This window comes from Chiloscyllium plagiosum, unplaced genomic scaffold (genome assembly GCF_037043375.1).
Source record: "Chiloscyllium plagiosum isolate Xiang-an unplaced genomic scaffold, Cpla_swu_hap1 HiC_scaffold_1, whole genome shotgun sequence".
Taxonomy (NCBI): Eukaryota; Metazoa; Chordata; class Chondrichthyes; order Orectolobiformes; family Hemiscylliidae; genus Chiloscyllium; species Chiloscyllium plagiosum.
The window spans coordinates 2302004-2308003 of NW_028270139.1; the positions used below are offsets into that span (position 1 = coordinate 2302004).

Here is a 6000-nt window from a genome sequence, read left to right on the forward strand (position 1 = left end):
ATGTGCTGCTATGGACCTGATCTTTTTGCAGGCTCTTTTGCAAATATTTCTCCTTTTCTTCCACTGAAAAAGATATATTGTACTCATTCAGCCTGGAATGTCTCTCGGCATAGTGCAAAGGCATATATGTTCTCCCATTAATAGTCCCTAGTTATTGATTGACAACCTTAGAGACTCTGCACATGTCATTAGCTTTCTCTTCTCTTGTAAAGCCTGCTTTGCAGCAGTCCTTCAGAGCCTAATCAATCCTATGTCTAAAGAGATTGTCTATCGGTCAGTTGTCCAAAATGATAAGATCCAGCTTGATGTGTCAGTGTGGTCATATATTGATGTCCTGCTCACCTGAGCCCTGATATTGAACACTTACCATTCAGAAGTGGCCAGAGTATGGCTTCAAAGTCTCAAAACTCTCCTGCCTGGGTTCTGTCAGTGAGATCTTAGTACGATACAGTTAGTAACACTTCTTTCCCCAGGATTAATAACAGTTGTAATTCTTAGTGCCTCAATATTTTTTAATTTTGTTGCTATATCGTAGTTTTGTCACTGAGACCAGGACACATTCCCATTCTGTCTCATAAATCCTCTTATTTCTGCAGCAGATTGAAAACATCACCACTATTCTGAATTACGCAGCATCTTAATTTTCTTTTCATTCACAGGATGAGGGCATCACTGGCTGGGCCAACATTTATTTATTGCCCATCCTTAATTGTCCAGAGGGCAGTTAAGAGTAAACCATATTACTCTGGGTCTGGAGTTACAAATGGGCCAGACCAGGTAAGGATGATGGTTTTTTTCCCTGAAGGACATTAGTGAACTCGATGAGTTTTTCCAACAATCAACAATGGTGTTATGATCATTATTACATTCTTAATTCCAGATTTTATATCTAATTTAAATTCCATCATCTTCCATGCAGGCCATGTCCCCAAAACATTACTTGGGTCTCTGGATTAATAGTCAGGATTTGTTACCACCAGGCAATTGCATTCTCTTCGATGTTACAGAATGTGGTTTACATTTGTTCCTTTTACTGTAGCTGGTTGTCTTATAGTTAGAACATTTCATTCAATCTCAGCTAGGCACTGCTGACATCATGTTTCAAGTCCTGTGTTCTACAACATAAATTCAAACCAAGTTTCAGCTGAGGGAGAGCTCACGTAACCCAACTGGGACAAAATGCACCAACGCATTTCTCCAAATAAAGCATGTATTTGTAATGTACGTTTTAAACTGCTGCCTACTCAAAGGCAAAAGATAATAAGGACTCGTGCAAATCACATTATGTCTCTGCGTTTGCAGAGAAGAAGCAGAATTTTGAAAAAAATGTAATTTCTCTCACAGAGACCTGCAAAACAGTGACCTTGATCCACTCACTCAAAGTAGGTTACAGCAATATTTTTAGCAGTGTAGGACAAGCCAGCAGCAAATCATTAACTGTTACCTAGACCAACATCAAAGGAATGAAATTCTGATCTCTCTGCTAGTGTGAGTCTGTCAAATAAGTTTCAAGGAATTAGACCAGTATATTTCTAATATAACAAAGACCGAGCAACAAGGCTACCTCTAGTCAGGTAACGTTGCTTTAGGGAGAGCGGAACCTTGCTTTAAAAGTAATGGTTAGTAGAAAGTTGCTACTACAAACCTTGGTTCAATCCAATGTTTATGATACAAATATCATTCCTCTGCATTGTTTTCTGAATTTCTTCCATTTTTGTAGTCCAACTCCCAAAACAGCTGGATTTGGTTTAGGTGGGAGATTAAGAAATTGCAAAATCTTAAATACCAGCCTAAAGTGTCTTGAGTCGACGGGGAAAAGAAGCAAGAGACAACCAATGGACCACAGGAGGCTGAGAGTGTCCCATTCTATTTCATAGGGATTCTGTTTGACTGCCCTGAGTCTCCAGCAGTCCCGACAATGCCAGAACACAAGAGCCTTTCACAAAAATCTTCTTACAAAACGGGCCTTCCTATTCCTGATTGCGTGCCCCATCAAGAGGTGTTTTGGTCTGTGCAGCATGAAATATGGGTTGATAGTTAATTATTTGTTTGAAAACCAGTGGGTGTGCTGCCTGATCTGAGCTTCTCCCTCGCACTGTATTTTGAGGAAGAGTTGGAGGATGGGTGAGGATTGTCCCCTGTTTTTACACATCCCTCACTGTTAACGGAGCCCACAGGGATGGTAAAATCAGTCTGTGATCAAACCGGTCCATCACATGTCTCATTCGATTGTTATGTTTTCCTTCACATCTCTTAAAATTTCACTTCAACGAAATAAATGACATTGTTTAAAAGTTTGAGTATTTATTTTGCAGCCAAAGAAAGCTCAATTAACCATGAAGCTGGTCATTTTCCATTGTGACCACCAGACAGGGCTACATGTGGCAGTATCTCCCTTGCAGAAAGAGAATGAAACACTGATGGGATTGTTGCTCGGCAGGATAGCTCCTGTCACTGTCAGCTGACCAAACCGTCGAATCGACCACAAGCCTGGAAGGCTAGTCTCCAGCCAGGCCACATGTCACCCAGTCAAAGGTCAAATGTTCATTCCCCCCCTCTCTATTTTGGCTGAACTGGGAGTGTACCAGACAGGGTAGTTTAAGCACGCATGTAAGCCTTGCTCTTGTAACATCATGTTCATTGGGGACTTGGAAATAATAAAATTGTCTATTCAGGAGGTTATTGGCATACATGCATTTTTGATTAAAAAAAAGTAAAGTCAAATCTGAAAAACCAAATGGTTTCAGTATCATTAATCCTCTTGCAACCCCACCAGAAAATTGTTTTGGGGTTCTAAATTTTAGTCCACACACAGACTAAGACCAGCCTATATTCCCACTTGACAGAGGAAGCATGGTTGCAGGTAGGAACACGGAGCAAAGGGTAGGAAATGAATTGAAAGACTAGTAATATAATTGCTCGGAGAATTGGCTGAGGAACCTCGGCCCTGAAATCCTGTATCACTTGTCTCTTCATGTACGCGCTCTGTAATGCAGACAGTCACAGTGAACAGTGAGCTTTGGGTCTGAATGTTTGGGTTTTGTTTGGTTCCCCCATCTTACCCTTGCTGATCCCAGGGAGCACACAGCAATGAGGAGAGAAGGAACATCTGGAGGGTGATGCCAGTCAATGCCTCTTGTGTGTTTCTGAAAGGCCAGTCCAGGTGGTAGCTGAGAAGCAGGCTGACCTCCTGCTCTCACTATTATTGAGAAATCAAAGCCGGGAGACACCAAGGAGGGGGAAAGAAATTTTCAGCAGAAACTTCAGGCACCTTTAGCCCAAAAATCATGTAAAAATATTCAGCGAAGATGAAAACTGGACTGGGCTCACTTGAGACAATGAACCATCAGACTGGTAATACAGGAACCATTCAGATTTTGTGGTCTCAAGTCTGAGAGCATTTTTTAACAAACATGTTTTAAAAAGTCACAAAATAAAATATCTCTCTGTATAAGTATATCCATTTGCTATATAATTGATGACACTACAGCCAGAGAAAAAAATGATTTAGCCTTTTTTTTAAGGTTCATTTTTTTTCCACAAATTATGAAGGATAATTATCCACTTCCAGTAACAGTATTTTGCAAAAAACATTTACAATGCAAAGACTGTACACCACCAGTTCATCTAGTGAAGACAAAAATCTCACATTGCAGACAAAATATGCTCTAACATCACGTTTCATTTCATTAAACATAATCTGTTCAGTTTTCTGTAAAGCCGCTTACCATTGTATTGCATGACAACATTTCAGAACAACGTCGCTGAACACAAAAGAAAGGAGCATCAGCACTAACCGTGTGCTCTCAGTACGGATTATACGGCATTGCACAAACCTCACCCATCTGTCGTGACAGATTTGAAATGATGATCTGGATTTGCACACTCGCTCAGTGCTGTTTGACCCTATGTGACACACAGGGACAGCAACATCTCAGCCATCATCTGGTCAGCATGATTGAAAGGTGTCTCTTGTCATGAAAGTAACGCAATAAAAATGGAAGCACGTACTAACCCCATCCTGCGAACCGCATGGATCAAGCCTCAGTGTATCCGCAGCCTCCTCTGCATGCCTTTCTCTGAACGCAGCAGAAAGCTGCTGATTGCTTATTCAGAACATGTCTTACCAATCCTCTGTATTGTTGCACCACGCTAGCTGAACTCAAAGCTACAGACTGGCTGAAAGATGGCCTGTTTTTTTCTTAAATAAACTCTTATATTTTCTAATATTAGCTGACACCACCCCTTTGTTTTGTTAACTCCTTCCTACTTTATGTTATCCAAATAAGCCCTGTAACCTTCATTCTTCCTCTAGCTCGGCAGTTTCCAACTGATCCATGATTTAGAAAAACATAGTCAAACACTAACTGTATTAGTAGCTTTAAAGAGTGCAGTAGACTCTTTAAAACGCCTAAAATAAATTCACCTTCTGTCCAATTTTCAGCTTGTAAAGAATGTCACACATTTTGGTCAATTCCCCCATTCTCAATAACCATCTCACGGCTCATTTGCCAATTTCTTTCTACAAACTCAATACAAAATATCTGCATGGCCACACAGAACTGTTCAGGAACCTGTCCAATTAAGAGAAAACCATACATTTTGCAGTCTGAATGCATTAAATAGTCCAGGATACTTACATTTAGAAAAGTACTAGTGAAAGTTGTGCATTGTTCCAGCAATAGCTAATTACAAAAGGAAAACTAAAAGGAAAGGACAGAGAGTTGTAAATCTGGCTTTCAGCACGAGAGCACAACAAAGCTGCTTCCTGAAAGTGTACTGTTTTCCATCTGCTCAATCCCCATGTGGATGAAGGAGCAGCTGCCAGTTTTGTTATCCACGTCATGATGTTTCTCAAAGGAGGGAGGTGGGGGCTGAAGAGACAATGTCAATGACATTACCTGCATAGTGCAGAAGATGGAAGGTTACCTGGGAGAGACAAGTCGACTGAAGCATGCACCAATACAGCTTTGGCTATTGATGACTATTGCAACAGGCAGACTTGTATCAGGCAGAAATCTGGTTTACAGTGTTGCAGGATATTTATTAACCCCTGGCATTTGCAAAGGTTACCTCCAGAAAGAACTGGCAACTGGCTCTCCATCGACACAGCTCTGGACAAAATCATTAATGGATACTGCAGGAATGATATGTTTTAAAAAAAACAACATTAATATTCACATCATTTCCCACTGAAGAATTTTTCTCTTCAGTGCAGTTACCATAGAAACTCTAGGTGCTAGTTACTGCTCTGTTCGGCTGTTTTTTTTGAAAAATATGCGTCAATTTGTTTCACAGGCAAGGAAAAGGCCCTTTCCTCCTACAGACCAATTATCTTTTCTTTAAAGCAAAGATAATACGGCAAATGTGCCTGTTTAATTTAACAAAGAGTTGGGATGAGATGTGACTTTAACATATAGCTTATCTATTTGAACTCTAAATATTACATCCAAGGGATGAAGACAAACTATCAGGGTCACAGATGACGTACATCAGACAGACAAGTATATAATTATATCTATGATTTATCTCTTGAAAAATGACTGGCCTTGCATAAGAATATATTTGGCATTGGTTAGGTTCTCGAATGGCACTCAGTATATTCCAATTACAATCTCACAGCAAGAGGTATTGGAAGCTGCATCATCATTATAATCGTAACATTTTTACCACAGTTAAAGTCAGGCATGCTGCACACCGGTGTAATAATAGAAACCCAGGATTAATGGAAGGTTAACTTTCCCAAGCTCCTGTTATGTTAGCATGAAGAAGCCTACAGTGGAGATTCCAGTTTGTAACAGGGAAATGTTTTCTTTAAACATTAAACAAAGAAGAAAAAAATATTTCTTATCCTTCAGTTGATTTGTTGGATTTATCAATAAGCGTTTAGTCCTTGATAAAATGCAAATTAATCATTAGCATTGAAGAAGTATATTGCAAACATGAAAATATAGGAATGACAAGCTTTAAAACTATTCAGACCTGAATGATGTCGAAGGT

General features: G+C 39.8%; 1 protein-coding gene across 4 annotated transcripts in view; it reads right to left on the minus strand.

Annotated features, from left to right (window-relative positions):
• Nucleotides 1-4792, minus strand: part of trim2a (tripartite motif containing 2a) — a 170728-nt gene extending 165936 nt beyond the window's left edge. The window contains exon 1 of one of the 4 annotated variants that reach the window (XM_043700083.2): nucleotides 4641-4792. The gene's annotated coding sequence lies outside the window, so the exon portion shown is untranslated. Of the gene's footprint in view, nucleotides 1-3728; nucleotides 3865-4015; nucleotides 4168-4640 lie in introns of those variants that run through there. The other 3 variants (XM_043700064.2, XM_043700072.2, XM_087999551.1) reach the window with 3 other exon arrangements.
• Between the last annotated feature and the right edge of the window lie 1208 nt (nucleotides 4793-6000).